This window comes from Engystomops pustulosus, chromosome 1 (genome assembly GCF_040894005.1).
Source record: "Engystomops pustulosus chromosome 1, aEngPut4.maternal, whole genome shotgun sequence".
Classification (NCBI taxonomy): Eukaryota; Metazoa; Chordata; class Amphibia; order Anura; family Leptodactylidae; genus Engystomops; species Engystomops pustulosus.
The window spans coordinates 160,040,745-160,059,001 of NC_092411.1; the positions used below are offsets into that span (position 1 = coordinate 160,040,745).

An 18,257-nucleotide genomic window follows, 5' to 3' on the forward strand; every position below is an offset into this window, starting at 1 on the left:
TGTATCAACGGTTCAGGCTGGTGGTGGTGGTGTCATGGTGTGGGGAATATTTTCTTGGCACTCTTTGGGCCCCTTGGTACCAATTGAGCATCGTTGCAACGCCACAGCCTACCTGAGTATTGATGCTGACCATGTCCATCCCTTTATGACCACAATGTACCCAACATCTGATGGCTACTTTCAGCAGGATAATGCGCCATGTCATAAAGCTGGAATCATCTCAGACTGGTTTCTTGAACATGACAATGAGTTCACTGTACTCAAATGGCCTCCACAGTCACCAGATCTCAATCCAATAGAGCATCTTTGGGATGTGGTGGAACAGGAGATTCGCATCATGGATGTGCAGCCGACAAATCTGCGGCAACTGTGTGATGCCATCATGTCAATATGGACCAAAATCTCTGAGGAATGCTTCCAGCACCTTGTTGAATCTATGCCACGAAGAATTGAGGCAGTTCTGAAGGCAAAAGGGTGTCCAACCCGTTACTAGCATGGTGTACCTAATAAAGTGGCCGGTGAGTGTATATTAGACAGGAAACTCCCCAGGGGGACATTAAGACTCTCTACACGTCTCAGAAGGTCTGTAGTGTCGCAAGGCACCCCGCCATCCTGTCTCTCCTATCATCTTTTCACCTGACCTTGGTCTGCATCACCTCAATCTAGAGTATTGCCATACACCTGCACTCCTTTCCTCCTGAACCTTCATGGGCATCGTTGGACATAGCCCACCAGGTATGTGTTCTTACTGGTGATTAGCTGATGCAGCATCAGGTTGAGTGTGCCACTGGTCAGACAGTTTTCTCTCTTGCTGGTTTTTTGACTGATTTTAGTAACTCATTATTAAAAGTTATTAATAGCCGCATTTAGGGGCAGACTGGGAACCGCCCTTGTAAGGGCCGGGAGCTATTCAATGGGGACATGGCGAAGATATAGTAGGGTGAACTAGGAATACGTCACAGTATATCTCCCTACTCCCAACCATGGATGAAGACAGGTAAGAGCACAACCAATCTAGTGCTGTACCTTGCTCCTCTGGATGAAGACTGGTGAGACCAAACCTTTCTTTTAACTTTAATCTTTTCCCCATATCTGCCATTGTACATGCTTTAAGCACTTGCATGCCCTGAAATACTATGCATCTGTCCAGGAGTAATTGTCCTGGTTTATGTTGACTGTCCCCGACTAGGTTCAACATACATTACAACTTTGTGTGTTTGTTTGTTTGTTTGTTCATGTACATGCTGAGACCACTTTTTAAATTTGATTTAATTAAATGCTAAGTTTTATATATTTCTTGAGGGCATTTGCTTTTGTAAACTTGACTACTATTTGTGCCTGGTCAAAGGACTGGTTCCCTGTGATTGACCAATCATTTATTGTGGACTGGTTACTGCTTTGCAGATATACCACTGCTTACAACAGATACAGTCACTTAGTGGTAACTGTTCCTCCCGTGGATGATCAAACAGGGACACCACTAAGCAAATGGTTATAAGGAAAGCAGATTACATGCTGCTGCTGGTTTACTGAGGTAATATTCGCTGACAAGATCCCTTTAATAATTTGGGGGCTTTATATAATAATAGAATCAAATGATGTAAGGGAACTATGCTTAAATTAATAAATAGGAGACACAATGTATAAATATATAATTAAGGGGTTTTATATGCACATTAATAATATAAAGGGATTGATATGTATAATAATAATTAGGACACAGGTTAAAAATGTATTAGTACACTTTGTATATAATAAATGATTATGCAGCGCTGTGTATAAAAAGAATAAGTAGATCGTTATATAACACATTCTTTAGTAGGGGCACTGTATAAAAATAATTAGAAGGGACATTAAATAGGTAATTTAAGGGGGCTATGTATTAAACAATTCACAAAGGAACCATACATTATAGGTGATAGGTATATTAGGTGATTAGGAAATTAATTGGGAGGGAAACTAATAATTTTTAATGGTATAGTTATATATATTATTATTTAGTATATTTTTTTGTATATTAGTATATATTATTTTTTCAGAGACTGTGTTATAGTAAATGTTTGCAGGTAACAATGAAATTTTTGCAAGAGGAACAGCGTATATTTTAAAGCGACAAACTAAAATAAAGTGGCCAGGAGTGGGCTGCACCTGATACAGGAAGAAAAGAAAGTTGATTGGCACTCACTAGGTTCGTTAAAATTCTTTAGCAGCTTTATTCATCCATAGTAGGTACAATACACGTAGAGGCAAATACAAGGATAAGGTGCTGTACATATCTACACTGACGTGTTTCAGACCATTAGGTCCTTAGTCATAGATCTATGATGGGCAGCATAGGAAATAATTAATGGTGGGGGTGCAGCATATGAAATAATTAATGGTGGGGGGGGGGCAGCATAGGAAATAATTAATTATGAGGGGCAGCATAGGCAATAATTAAAGGTGGGGGGCAGCATAGGAAATAATTATGAGGGGCAGCATAAGAAAATAATTAATAGTGGGGGCAGCATATGAAATAATTAATGGTGGAGGGCAGCATAGGAAATAATTAATGGTGGGGGGGCAGCATAGGAAATAATTAATGGTGGGGGCAGCATATGAAATAATTAATTGGAACCGGACATTGACCATCTTATCAACCAAAAGCAGGCTCATACTTCCCATTGAGATGCTGGTAAGTACTTGCTTTTTACTTTAAAAATTTATTTGTGTCTGCTTGGTTCAAAATAAGATATGTGCAGCGTACAGAGGAATTTATTTCTGTTATTTTTTTTCTTAAACTTTGGACGCCCCTCCAATGGTCTGAGAGGGAGCGGGAGCGGCCCCCTATGTAAAAAGTTTGGGGACCCCTGCTTTAACTGATTTGAATGGTCTTTAAAAATCCAGTTCCAGCTTATTTCTTTAACTGCCTGTATCTTTGTTTCTGAAAGATGAGATTCTTATCTTTAAAGGAAATCTACCACCAGGATGGAGGATTATAAACCAAGCACATTGACATACTGGTGTGTGCACCCTCTGACAGGATTCAATCTTCTTTTAGCTTCTTATGCCCTCATTTTTACAATAAAAGGATTTTTTAATTATGGAAATGAGCCTGAGGGGCTCCGGGCTCCATAGGTGTTAATGGAGCCTAGAGTCCCTCATGCTAATTTGCATTATTTTTAAAGCCTTCTTTCTAAAAAACAAGGACACTGGAAGCTCAAAGAAGGAAAATCCTGCCAGTGAGAGCACACACCAGTATGTGTGCTTGATTTACAAATCCATCATCCTGGTGGTTGATATCCTTTAATATGAAACTTAAGCATGTTTCTAGGTACTACAGAACTTAAGACAGAACAGTCTAAAGTGAGACTCTGCTAACAACCTCTAAACTTGACTCATCTCTTCTGTGCTAATTTTTACATCACTTTGCAGCAGAGTTTTTTTTATAGGTAATTGGGTGAGTTTTCACATAAAAGAGGGAGAATTTCATACACTACTTGAGGGGGCTATTATTATGATGAACAACATTCATCATATATGAAACTGATTGCCATGTGTCTTTTACTAAGAACCTAGGCAAATTCATTTTCATAGAATGTGTTGCCTTTCAGGTATTAGCAATTGCAGGGAAAATGTAGAATTACATGGTGATCATCACTTCATTTTAATATGTAAATGACTTGAGTCATGAGTAAATGTCATAAGAGCTGCTGCTTTTTAGTGGAAATCACGGCCTGAGAACAGGTCAACCCCCCCCCCCCCCCCTCTTCTTCCATTAGGTGTTCCTTTACCCTAATTAGGTTATGCAGCAATCGTCATAATGAAAGATTTCTTTTAATCATAAATTTTGATTTATAATTTAGCTTCATATCTCTAACTATCTATGTATTGGCTCACAAATATGTGGGTTGGTGCTGGTAACAGTGTCGCTTTACTCACAAGGAAGTAATGAATTAGTTGGTTACTGAGTACCCACCAGAGGTAGCTGGTGCAATGTTTATAACAGATTCCTAAGAGAAAAACAATTTCTTAAACATTTCTTAAACACGGTCCCCCCGCCCCTCCCCCCTCAAACAAGCGAGCACACACCCCCCCCCCCCGCACAAGCAACAGTCCGAAAGCCCCCCCCCCCCGTACAAGAAACAGTCCGACCGTCGCCCCTCCCCGGCCGAACAAGCACCCGCAACACCTCCACCCCCCCACCAGCTCGAACACCCACCAAAAATGTGCAGTTTGCCTGTGGAGTTTGCAAAGTGCGTCAGATTAATCAATATTGGCATTCGGTCTTCAATAATCTGGTGCCCCCTGCACTTCTTGGGAAGTGTGCACCATTTCTTTTGGTGCACTTTGTTCATGCTGTAGAAGTGTGGCACACGGTCTGACAAAGAACTAACATACCCCTTTAGATGTGCAACACCCTCGCCGATGCAAGGCAGAGGGGTTGTTGCGAATACGTCCCACCATGTAGCTTACAGCCTGTGTAGGGTCTGGTAAGCCCCACAGCATGTCACTACATCACACAGGGGAACACTGCAGCGGTAGAGTCTGCCTGGTAAGGCAGGAGTTAATTGTTTAATGTGATGTAATTCCAGAAACCAATCACGTGTGTTATCCTAATGAATCTGTAAGCTGAGATGCAATTGGAGGAATAGCCAACACCTGACCAGTGGGAGTAACAAAACCCCTGGTCAGGAAACTTCTAGAGTTCAGAAGTGGCTTAGAAGAGTCCAGTGTGAGGAGAGAGTTCACTCTCTCAGATCAGAGTAGAGACTCTGAAGAGTCAGTGCAGCCAGCACACCAGAAGAGAGCAGGAGAGCTCAGCTCCCTGCCTGAGTGTAGTGAGTTAGTCAGTGAGGAAAGGGGTATCATCCTACCTTCAAGGGTGATACCTGAAGCAACCCAGGACAAGCTGAAGCATCCTTCCAGGACACAGCTATCTTCCAGCCTGCCATTGCATCCAGGCTGATGATCCATCCTGTGGCTCCCTCCAACTGCATCTCCAGCATTCTACCATTCTGTTAAGGCACGTTGCTACTGTTCCTGTCGGTTCCAATAAAGAACTGTAAGTTATTTTTGTTCAACGTCTGCCTCGGTCTGGTTCCTGCTACTACGGCTGTCATCATCACGGGCACCCTATCCACTACACAGGGACTCATACTCCAGACCCCAAAGGGTTGCCCCAGGGAGAACCGCTATAGCAGCCTCTCCCTCATCATTTCTTGCCAACACCACCCTGCTGGAGACCTGCCAGGCTGTAGGACAGCCCTCCGGTTCCCCATACCAAGCAACGTGACACGAGCGTGCCTAGGCTGCAACCATCAGCCACTCAGGTACTGCGGGCCCCGGCTGACTCCAGGCCCCAAGAAAAGGCTAGGCCCCGGTGGGGGATGTTGCAGATGCATTTTTTTTTCTTGTTGGACACAGTGCAGTCTTGACACAAAACTGGCGCAGGCACTTTAGAAATACACATGCAAGGAGTTTTGCATGTTCTTTCTAGTGCAAAGACAGAAAACTGGGGCAAACACATGAATAAATGTGGGCCAGTATTTATTCTATTCACTGTCTCTTTGCCAGTTTGCACATTATAATTGCAAGTGCATCTTACCATCACTTGGTTCAGTTTGACTGAAGCCACCCTGCACACTCTTATGGGGCTTACAGTGGGGTCTGTATAACCTGACCTCTCAATAAACAAAACAACACTCAGTGAAGTCCAAGAGAGTGAGGATAGCAAAATGTCTAGCCCCTCCCCCATAATATGCTTCTATAAAGTTCAACTTAAAAACCCACACTCTACTTATGGTGCTCATTTTGCACACCTTTATCATGGAAATAATCACAATATATTGTACACTGCACAAAATTGCTATTATCCTTGTGACTACGCCACCTCCATGCCATATACAGCCTGCGCGGTCTAAGCCTCCTGATGTATCAGCTGCCCCAGTGGGGTCTTGTTTCATACGCAAGAGCGATAACCCCCCTCATATTTTTAAATGTATGCATATGAGATAACTGGTATGAGTTCTTTTTATACAATTTTGAGTGATCAAACTGACTGCCTGAAGCCACCACTATGGGAAGCTCAGTACATAGAAAAGAATACAGCTTCCATTATAATAGCAGTAAAAATCTCTCTGCATTAAACTCTCCCTCCTTAAAATGCAGCAATTAAACTCGAGAAAAGGAGAAGATCCCGGCATCAGCCATCCTTTCATGGTCTGCCTACATGACAGGTACCCCTCTGGACACAATATGACATTAGTAACAAGGGATGACATGTACAGGACACCACCAGGGCTGGCCCTATGGGTAGGCAATGTGGGCATTTGCCCCCTGAAAGAGTATAATCTCTTCTTTCAAATTAAACTAAAATTGTGTTTCTAGGTGCTATTGATCCAAAGATATTCAGGTATAAAAAGAGAATTTCAGGTGCGATTTTTATATATGAAAATCACTTCCGATGGCATTTTAACACTTAATATCTCCATTTTCCTGACACTTAGAAACACAGATTCATATAAAAGAGGAAACTCTCTTCTTTCATAGGAAAAAAGAAGTGAGATTCTAAGTGTCACAGAGCCAGAGATAAAACCCTCTGAAATGTCCCACCCTCCAGATTCTTAGCCAGCAGGCTACAGGGGGAATTTGCTGAACCTCACACAGGGTCAGACTGGGGTACCTAGGGCCCACAGGTGAAAATGTAAGAAAAAGTGATCAAAAGGTGGCACAATCCTCAAAAAAACATCAGCTCTTCTCACAAAAAATTACGCCTAAATCAGCTCTGTACACCAAAAAAGTTAATAAAAGTTAATAGCATCAAAAGATGGCGAAACAATTTTTTTTTTTCGTATACATTGTTTGAATTTTTGAAAATGTATTAAAACAAAAGAAATCCTATATTTACTTGGTATCACTGTGATTATACTAAACCAAAGAATAAAGCAGACGTGTTATTTGGAGTACACAGTTAAAGTCGTAAAAACTGAGCCCACAAGAAAGTGACGCAAATGGGGGTTTTTTTGCCAATTTCACCATGCTTGGAATTTTTTTTCCAGCTTTCCAGTACACAACATTGAATAATAAATAATGTCTCTGATAAGTGAAATTTGTTATGCAGAAAAGAAGATTTTTGAAGGTTCAAAAAAATTAACATAAAAACGCTGCGACGACAAGGAGCTAATTCTTTTATTTACATACACTCACCAGCCACTTTATTAGGTACAACTGTCCAACTGCTCGTTAACACTTAATTTCTAATCAGCCAATCACATGGCGGCAACTCAGTGCATTTAGGCATGTAGACATGGTCAAGACAATCTCCTGCAGTTCAAACCGAGCATCAGTATGGGGAAGAAAGGTGATTTGAGTGCCTTTGAACGTGGCATGGTTGTTGGTGCCAGAAGGGCTGGTCTGAGTATTTTAGAAACTGCTGATCTACTGGGATTTTCACGCACAACCATCTCTAGGGTTTACAGAGAATGGTCCGAAAAAGAAAAAACATCCAGTGAGCGGAAATGCCTTGTTGATGCCAGAGGTCAGAGGAGAATGGGCAGACTGGTTCGAGCTGATAGAAAGGCAACAGTGACTCAAATCGCCACCCGTTACAACCAAGGTAGGCAGAAGAGCATCTCTGAACGCACAGTACGTCGAACTTTGAGGCAGATGGGCTACAGCAGCAGAAGACCACACCGGGTGCCACTCCTTTCAGCTAAGAACAGGAAACTGAGGCTACAATTTGCACAAGCTCATCGAAATTGGACAGTAGAAGATTGGAAAAACGTTGCCTGGTCTGATGAGTCTCGATTTCTGCTGCGACATTCGGATGGTAGGGTCAGAATTTGGCGTCAACAACATGAAAGCATGGATCCATCCTGCCTTGTATCAATGGTTCAGGCTGGTGGTGGTGGTGTCATGGTGTGGGGAATATTTTCTTGGCACTCTTTGGTCCCCTTGGTACCAATTGAGCATCGTTGCAACGCCACAGCCTACCTGAATATTGTTGCTGACCATGTCCATCCCTTTATGACCGCAATGTACCCAACATCTGATGGCTACTTTCAGCAGGATAATGCTCCATGTCATAAAGCTGGAATCATCTCAGACTGGTTTCTTGAACATGACAATGCGTTCACTGTACTCAAATGGCCTCCACAGTCACCAGATCTCAATCCAATAGAGCATCTTTGGGATGTGGTGGAACGGGAGATTCGCAACATGGATGTGCAGCCGACAAATCTGCGGCAACTGTATGATGCCATCATGTCAATATGGACCAAAATCTCTGAGGAATGCTTCCAGCACCTTGTTGAATCTATGCCACGAAGAATTGAGGCAGTTCTGAAGGCAAAAGGGGGTCCAACCCGTTACTAGCATGGTGTACCTAATAAAGTGGCCGGTGAGTGTATACTGCCCATACTGTCCCCACCCCTTTGCTATTCATATACTGTGCCCTCTTCCTCACAGTAATTGTAATCCTGGACACCCTTCAGTATTTTCTGTGCTGCCCCCCCCCCCCTTTGTGTTCCTTACTACCCCATCTCGGGTCTCCCGGTATTTTCCATAATGCCCCTCCGCATCTCCTCCAAGTATTTTCCTTACTGGACTCATCCCTTCCTCTCCCTGTATTGCTCCCCCACTTTGCATTTTCCATCATGCCCCCCTTGCATTGTCTATACTGTCCCCCACAGTACCCCTGTATTTTCCATACTGGCCCCCCCCACCACGGTCACCATGTATTTTTGATACTACACCCCTTTACTTCCCACCTGCCCCCCCCCCTTCCCCTTCCTGTGGTCTGTCTGTATTTCACATGCTGGACCCTCCCCTGTCCCCATCCCATCGGGTACTTTCCATACTGGGCCCCCTCACACTGCATTTTGTATCCTGCCCTTCCCCCTTGCATTTTCTAAATAGGAGGTCTCCCACTCTTGGTCCCCAGCATTTTCTATACTGCCTCCTTCACCTTGGCATTCACATAAAAAAACATACTTACCTATCGCTGACATGTCCTCGCTCTCATCTTCTTGCTGCTGCTGCTGCAGTTGCACTGGCTGACTGGCAAGGCATGTGCGGCAGCGTGATGACATCACCGCGCTGCCGCGCATCCAGGGTCAAAGTGCGGTGTGTGCCGGGGATTTCTCTCCAGCCACGTCTCACTCACACAGATCTCAGCTAACAATGCCAGTCTGTGTAAGCAGCCATAATAGAACTCAAGCAGCCGGTTCCCGGAAGCATTGATTTCTATTACGATCGCCGGCAGAGGCCTCCTATGGACAGGAACGGAGGCCCCGGACATGGTGGCAGGTGTCGGGGCCCACCGGGGGATTTACCGGTCCAACGGTGGGCCAGTTTGCCGCTGACCTTACAGATAATGAAAATATTTACTTTATCTGTTACTACATTTTGATAAGAAATAATATCAACTAATATTCATGTTTTAACCCTCTCCTATCCAGAACTATCTTAGAACACACTCTCTTATAGCCTTTTATTTCGTCATAATTTTTGATAAGATGAACATTCGATCCTCTTCGCCTAATGTCGCTACATATTAACACCGCAACCCAGAAAGTGTCCATAAAGTTATATATGTTATGAGGTTCTCACTCAAATTCTTATGAAGCATGAAGGGTTCTGTTATTGCGCAGCTAATACATTGGCGCACATCTAAAAGTGACTTTTGCTATCTCATTAGCTTGGTTTATGGATATATAGTTATTTATTTGGGTTACCATTGTATAAGGGAGCATAAAATGATAGATCTGTGTGAAGCTCACGAATATACACATGTGGGGTATGTATGATCTTCTCACGTCTTGCTGTTTTAGGAAAGTATATTTTCTTTATATAAGTATCTTCATTTGTACATATTTTAGAGGATATTTAGAATTTTCATGCAATTTTTGCATTTTATTGCTGTTTGCTGCAAAGTTGCATGAAGGTGGTAGTGTGTATGAATTTAAAAGTTATTCTTGTTTACATGGTGATTTCTGGAAAAAAAAGATTTTTACAGAATAGAAGCTTTTTATTTTGTGTGTGATATATATTTTTTAAAAACATTTTGGATAGCAACGAAATATGTCACGGTTTTGTTTTAGCATTTTAGGGAGTGTAAATTCTTGATGTTGTGTATTGTGGTATATATAAATCTGCTTACTTTGTGTTATTATTTTTAAATCTCTATTTGTGCGTAAACCTCCACTTAGATGTAAGTTTTATGTTAAAAATGTGCGTTATCAAGGCATTTTCACTGCACTTTTTGTATAATAATTTGTGTTTGTCACAAACTTACATGAGGGTGGTCAAATGTTAATTGCCAAATGCATAGCCTGGTTGTCTGCTTTCAAAAATATATAGGGTTTACGGGTGCCTTTACTTTTTAATCTGATATATTGATATATTTTGCAGGTTGTCTTAATTTAGTTATATCAGTTTTAGTGATATTATGATGATTTATTCATGTGAACATATCAATATGAGGCATTTGTGAACTCTACACATGTCCATCTATCACATTTAGGAGATGTGAAGGTAAATATTTTCTGTTTTGAGCACATATTTTGCCATCAAATTCAAATTTTAAGTATTTTTAATAAAATGTTTCAGTTCGAATGAAAATTTAATGAAAGCGTCTATGTCTATATACTTCTTTAATGCAATTTTGAAAACGGGGCGGGTGTCTGCTTTCAGAAAATATGTGGTTTGTTGCGGTTTACTCTAATTCTTTTTGCTGTAATTCCCGAGTGAAGATGCTTATCATCTATCTATCTACTATATATAATCTACTTTATCTACTTTATAGTTCTGCATCTAGAAATCTCTATCATCTTTCATATTTATGCATACAGCTTACGATATCATTCCCTGACCCACGAGGCTAACAATCTAATCATCCTACCAGTATGTTTTGAAGTGTGAGGGGAAACCGGAGGACCAGGAGGAAACCCACACAAACTCTAAAAGAACATACAAACTCTTTGCAGATTTTGACCATCGCTGCAAGGCTGTAGTGCTAACCACTGAGCCACTGTGCTGCCCATCAATCTCCCTATCATCTATCTCCTATAAAATTCTCCCATATTACAGTTTGTTTTACCATACTAAAGGAGCCTCTTACTGACTGTGACTGGTCATAAAATAGTTCTATTTTAGATTGGGTGGTAGGTGGATCAATGGGACGTGAGGAGAGCCCTTTTAAGGGCTAATCCTCACGTCCCTGCACTTTTTTGATAACTTTTATTAGATATTTATTCAAATTTACTTATGCGGCTACTGGGGCGTGGAGTAGCCGCATATGAGATTACACGAGGCGGCTACTCCACGCCCCGGTAGCCACTTTACCCCTCCTACTCACCCATCTTCGGCGCGCAGCTCCGCGTAGCTGCGCGCCCTCATCCGGCGATCCTGCCCTCTGCGCATGCGCAGAAGAGCAGGCCCGCGCCTGCGCGGTCACTGCTCCGAAACAGGCGCGGGCCTGCTCTTCTGCGCATGCGCAGACGGCAGGATTGCAGGACGAGGGCGCGCAGCTACGCGCCGAATATGGGTGAGTAGGAGGGGTAAAGTGGCTACCGGGGCGTGGAGTAGCGGCCTCGTGTAACCTCAGATGCGGCTACTCCACGCCCCAGTAGCCGCATAAGTAAATTTGAATAAATATCTAATAAAAGTTATCAAAAAAGTGCAGGGACGTGAGGATTAGCCCTTAAAAGGGCTATCCTCACGTCCCATTGATCCACCTACCACCCAATCTACCTTTATAGGTAGATTTGTGGTGGTAGGTTCCATTTAACTGCAGGGTTCCTATGAGTCAATGCACTTTGCTACAAGCTGCAGGCATATTTCCATATACATGGGCTCACATTTCTGCCTTCTGATAGGGATACATTATGGATCTGAGCCAGGAAGATGACAGCAATGAGCACAGTTGAGCAGGTTACCATCCACAGCATCTCACGACGACGATGCTCAGGTGGCGACGACACAAGGTACCACACTGCTCAATATGCACACGTGGCCACGCCCCCCGGTGACAGAAGCCTTCCTCTCTTCAGTGACAGACACAACTGCACCAGCCGCGTTACTCTCTCGTTCACATAAGCAGCGGTCTGGACCGCTCCCTCACAGACGCCGCCTTTGAAGCTGAAGCTCCGCCTCTCCCGTTATTCTCTGCTGGGTCATCGCCTTCGGCACGGTATTTCCGGTCGGTGACAGCGCCGCGGAGATTGCTCTTCAGATTGATTGATGTGTGGATAGAAGACCCATGCTGCCCCCGCTGCCCCTCTGACAGTCCTCCCGATGCTGCCGGTAAGGAATAATGGTGAGCGAATTCGTGTTTTTCTGAATCCTTTTTCAGTCTGGCTCCATAGACAATAGGTGTGATCCGCTGCGGGGACTTGTTGTGTGCCATCGGGAGCAGCGGATTTCTATATGATCAGAGATGGAGACATAAAGAGAGCTATATTTTTTGTAGAATGAGATTGAATGAAGAGCGATGTGATGATGTCAGAGGGAGTCCAGTCCTAATATATCTTATATAATAATAGATGATGTGCACTGTCACTATTATATGCGGCCTGGCGGAGAGACAGAGAGAACGGTGTGCGGGGTGAGGGAGAGCTCCTATGAGGTAATGTGATAGATTATCACACATCCTATCGCGACATACATCTAGCTCTACATATGAGAGATATGCATTGTGAGGTCATGTTCATATGGATAGGTCATTGTAAAATTGGATCCATTTTATCTGTAATATAAGGAATATATAGCTTGTGAAGTAATAAGGATATCACAATAGGTGGAGGGATTGGTAAAATACATATGTATCATATGAGGAACATAGCTCATAACTGATACCCATCCATTTGTTACATGTAAGGGACTTGAATAATAAGTGTATATAATATATATATATATGTAAATTGTATATAAATGATATCAATATATATGTACAGTTAATGAATTATGTGGTAATCTATATAAAATGGGAGCTAAATAAATTGGGATTATCTCTTTGGAATATGAAGCGATACATATATATGATGTACACGGTGTGAGGTCATGACTTGAGAGGTACGCTGCCTAGAAGGTATGAGGCTTGGCTCTTGTTGTGTATGACATCATTGAAATCAACACGAGGAGGAGAAATTGGTGGATGTGGTGTGCCATTGTTTCTGGGCTTCTGTCAGGCGAGTGTGAAATGCAGCCGAGGAGAAATCCTCTGCCATGTAGGAGAGGATCCTGTACATCACGCCTGGATCCATTAGGCAGAATTACATTTGGCTTTTAATAGACTTTCTCCTTGTGCAGCGGCTAATAACCTTGGCGTTATCCATTTATTATATGTGTGCATCGATGTATGGTATGTGTTATGTCCCAGCTATCATATTTATTAAATGTATGCCCGGATTTATTTGTGAAGCCGATTAAATGCAGTTGCTGATGACGGTTTTGAGAAGAGAACAATGGATTAATTTGATTTGGTTTGTTCTAATTCGCTTGGCTAGGGGAAGATTTTATGACAGAATCTACCTTCTTGTACTCTGGAGTGGTATCCTCATCACCCACTGTGGAAGACCATCTGTTGTTCAGATGGGGGAGGGAAGTGAATGGCTGATAATTCTGGAGAGCCGCATTCCTCCTACCAGTGAAAGGGAGGGGGGAGAGAATGATTGGAAACATCTCCTCCATTGTAGGCCCTAAGCTCAGAGAAATCACTACACCTTCTATAAGAGAGGTGCTCTGCAGCCTCTCCGCACACTATTTCCATAGCTGTAGACTTGGCAACATGTTTATTCTGATGGTGGGTTTTAGTAGTGGTTTTGTCTCGCCTGTTACACAGCTATGGTGTGAATGACAGCATGATTTGTAGTGGGAGCAGCTGGCTTGGCACGAGGCCTTCTTTGTAAGCAGCTATTCCACATGCAAAGACTACTCTGAAATATTAGAGCAGAAATTATTAAAAAAAAAAAAAAAAGCCGCCAGCGGTAGTTCAGCTCACTCACCACCATTGATGCTTCTGCTATTACATAATGAATGGGAAAGGACTAGTGTCTGGATGCGCTGCTCGGCTTTTATTTGTGTTGTGATTATGTATCATGGTGCTGTATGCTGTTACAACTAACAATTCGTTCACATCAGAGTCCTAGAGTCCTTCAGTATATCTTAAATTCGTAAAGTCTTAGATCCTTTTATCTAACTAATCCATCTTAATATCTATCTATATCTATCTTAAAGGAAATTTACCATCAAAATCAAGCATGATATACCAGGAGCACTTTCTCATAGATCCAGGCAATTTCAACTTTTACAATTATGCTAATTAGTCAGAAGTGCTGTGAGGGGCGGTAAAAGAGTGCTGCAGCATTACAGGTTGTTACACTGTGCAAGGAGTACTAAACCCCCACCCCCACCTGGGTGCTAAAACTTCCTGCTATCTATCTATCTATCTATCTATCAATACATCCTAATATGTATTGATGTTTACCTTATTAATGCATTTTATATTTATGAATTCATTAGCACATGATACATAATCATTGTAAAATGGAGATATTTTTATTTATACACAAATTGTTTATATATGTAAATTTGTTATGAAACACTTCCTATATTTATATAAATATGCTATGATGTATTTCCTATAAAAACCAAATTGAATTGCTTGACAATTGTGTATTTACACCAAAAGCCACCCTTGAATAAACCTCTCCTTTTACACTGAAAACTGGAGTGCTGCCTGCCTTGTTTGGATATATCGTTTGTGGGCCCTGCCTGGACCTCCGGGCCCTGCGCCCCTCTCAAGGAGAGTTCTATTTACACAGTGCTGCCTTCCACATTCTGTTACCAATGCATCTTAATACCCATGTATTTATCTATCTTAACCCCTTCAAGACCTTTCTTTTTTTTTAATTGCGTTTCTGTTTTTCACTTCTCTCCTTCCACAGGCCATTAACTTTTAGATTTTTTTTGTTTACAAGGCTATATGAGGGCTCGCGAAACAAATTTTATTTTCTAGTGGTACAATCTCATATTCTGTGCTGTACAATCTCATATACTGGGAAGCTAAAACAGATTCCAAAAACACAATTTCACCATATTCTGATGGGTTTTATTTTTACGGCTTTCAATGTGCAATGATACCTCTGCTTTATTCTTTGGAATAGTGCAATCACAGATACCAAATTTAAATAATTTAGTAATGTGTCAATGCCTTAAAAAAAATTTAAAACACTTCCAAAATGATGCTATTCCACCATTTTATAACTCATTAAAAGTAGAATATTTAGTGATAAAGAGGTTGACATTTGTCAAAATGGAATCAATGAAAACTTGACTAATATATGAAGCTCCGTGCAGCAAAATATATAACACAATTTAAAAACTATATGATTTTTGTATTTTCCTGATTGTTTTAACATCTGAGCAAATGGCACGGTCATACAGTTAAAAATCCCATTGACATCCATTTTATGCCATCCCTTACTGTCAGTTTGGCATGGATCCGTTATTCAGGAAAAGTACTGCAGTACTTTCAGTCAAACAAACGCATGGATAACGGACCCCTGTCTAAATGGAACCTAACGGATGACAAAAAATTTACATTGATGTCCATGGGATTTTTAAGTGATACGTTAAAGCTTTAAACCTTTATTCTTTACTTTTTTGACGGAGGGAAGGAACAGAAAATAGGAACGGTTACAATCTGGTTACATTATCAGGGTATAGGTTTAGTAACACTTAACTTCTGAACATTGACAGATCAGAGATGAGAGATGATGAGATGCGTATAACACACAATGACAGTCTCCAGCACTGCTAATTCGGCTATGTCTCACAGTCAGCCCCATACCTCCCAACTTTTGGGCGAGAGAAATAGGGGCAAAAGCCCCTCCCCCTGTTTTCTAAACCACGCCTATTTTCCCTCTCTTAAAGGGCATGTACCACCAGGATGAAGGATTGTAAACCAAGCACACTGAATTACTGGTGCTTGGTTCTTTTATCTTTTTATGCCACAGTTTTTAAGAAAAAAAGTATTTTAAAATTATCCAAATGAGCCTAAGGAACCATAAGGCCCCATAAGGCTAATTTACCTAACTTTAAAGCCTTTTCTTCTTAAAAACCATGGCATAAAAAGATAAAAAAAGAGAGCATTCTGCTAAAGGCGGCACACAACAGTATATCATGGTGCTTGGTTTACAATCCTTCATCCTGGTGGTAGGTTTCCTTTAAGCATAGTATAATATCGACCTTAATGGTTCCCACATGGTACAATGCCCGTTACTTTGGACAACCCTCCCCCCCCCCAAAATACCCCCTAATACAACTCTGCAACATATAACCCCTCTTTTATTTTATCCTCCTTTTACATTTGGTCTTCTACTTTTATTTATCTATCCAAACTTACACTTAATACGATCTGTACCATCCTCCTCCTGTAGCCTCCTGTCCTCATCCTCCACCTGTAGCCTCCTGTCCTTCAGCCTCCTCCTATAGCATCCTGTCCTCCAGCCTCCTCCTGTAGCCTCCTGTCCTCCAGCCTCTTCCTGTAGCCTTCTGTCCTCCAGCCTCTTCCTGTAGCCTCCTATCCTCCAGCCTCTTCTTGTCCTCCAGCCTCCTCCTGTAGCCTCCTGTCCTCCAGGCTCCTCCTGTGGCCTCTTGTCTTCCAGCTTCCTCCTGTGGCCTCCTGTTCTCCAGCCTCCTCCTCTGGCCTCTTGTCCTCCAGCCTCCTCCTCTGGCCTCCTCCTGTAGCTCCTGTCCTCCAGCCTCATTATGTGGCCTACTTTCCTCTATCCTCTTTCTGTGGCCTCCTGTCCTCCAGACCCCCTGTAGCCCACTGTCTTCCAGCCTACTCCAGTAGCCCCCTGTCCTACAGCCCCCTCATCCTGTGGCGTTCTGTCATCCAGGCTCCTCCTCCTGTCCTCCAGCCTCCTTCTCCTGTCCCCCAGCCTCCTCCAGCATCCGTATCCTGCATTCTCTTGTCCTCCAGCCTCCTACAGTCATCCAGCCTCCTCCTCCTGTCCCCGAGCCTCCTCCTATTCCCCAGCCTCTTTCAACATCCTCCTGCCCCCCAGCCTCCTCCTCCAGCCTCCTGAAGCCCTTCAGCCTCCTCCTCCTGTCCTCCAGCCCCCCTATCCTTTAACCTCCTACTGTCCTCTGGCACCCTCCTCCTGTCCCCCAGCCTCCTCTTCCTCCAGCAGCCTCCTCCTGCAGCCTTCAGCTTCCCCTGTCCTCTATCCTGTTCCTGCCTCCTATTTTTGTGGCCCCATGTCCCCTGGTATTAAAAAAAAACCCTGTTTCTTACCGTACCTCATTTACCCACTGCAGTCACTTCTCCCGGGCTCGACTGACTCGCGGAGGCGGCTGGGCCAGCCGAGAGGTGGAGCTACTTCCTCACATGATTCGTGAAGATTCGCTGATCCCACCTCCTCCTGTTTCTGATGCTCTGCAGCTCTAATGTACAGGAGCAGGCGGGACAATGTGTGAGGGACAGGGGCGAACCCGGAAAATTCTCCCAGCCATCCCCAACTGCGAGACAGAGCCCGAAAACCGGGACTGTCCTGCTGAACCCGGAATGGTTGGGAGGTATGCAGCTCTGGTGTTACTCCTTCCCCTGATATAAAGATCTTATCTTGCCTCTATCTTGTAGATTTGCTATCCTCAGGCTGCTGTTTGCCAGCAGGAAATGTGATAGTCTGTGTGTGTGAGCTCCTCTTGAAATGCAGGGGGGAGGGGCAATGCAGAGATACTGCAGGGAGCAGACAGGAGAAAGTAGTCAGGAGAAGAATAGCTTTCTAGTCCCTACTCATACCAAGTGTACTAAACCATGCACAAGGATTAAATATTTAAAGTATTCAGTGAGGTGTGCGGGTTTCCATCGTACAAAGTGCATATCCCCTATAGGCGGATTCCTAACCATATCAATGGTCTGAACGCACCATATCTAGATATACTGTTGGGGGCTGTTAATAGATGTATTGGTGGGGCGTTGGTAGCTGTATATAAATGTATTGGTAGGGGGTGGACGGCTGCATACAGATGTATTGCTGGGGGGTTGGCAGCTGTATATAGATATATTGCTGGGGGGTTGGCGGCTGTATATATATGTATTTTGCACTGAAAAGAACGTGCTAAGTTCGACACAAGACTGTCACAAAGCCCTTAGTAAATGTGAAATTATTTCTTGTTTTGTTGAGTAGTGTTTCTAGTTCTGATTTGTTTGTTGCTTTTTATGTTTCCCCCCTACTGTCCTATATTTTTTTGACTTTTGTTGCCCT

At 42.9% G+C, this 18,257-nt stretch overlaps 1 protein-coding gene across 1 annotated transcript in view; it reads left to right on the plus strand.

The window, feature by feature from the left end:
- The first annotated feature begins 12,007 nt into the window (after positions 1 to 12,007).
- The window catches only part of PTPRS (protein tyrosine phosphatase receptor type S), a 207,897-nt gene continuing 201,647 nt past the window's right edge, over positions 12,008 to 18,257 (plus strand). Inside the window, exon 1 of the mRNA XM_072113236.1 lies at positions 12,008 to 12,298. The gene's annotated coding sequence lies outside the window, so the exon portion shown is untranslated. The remainder of the gene's footprint in view (positions 12,299 to 18,257) is intronic.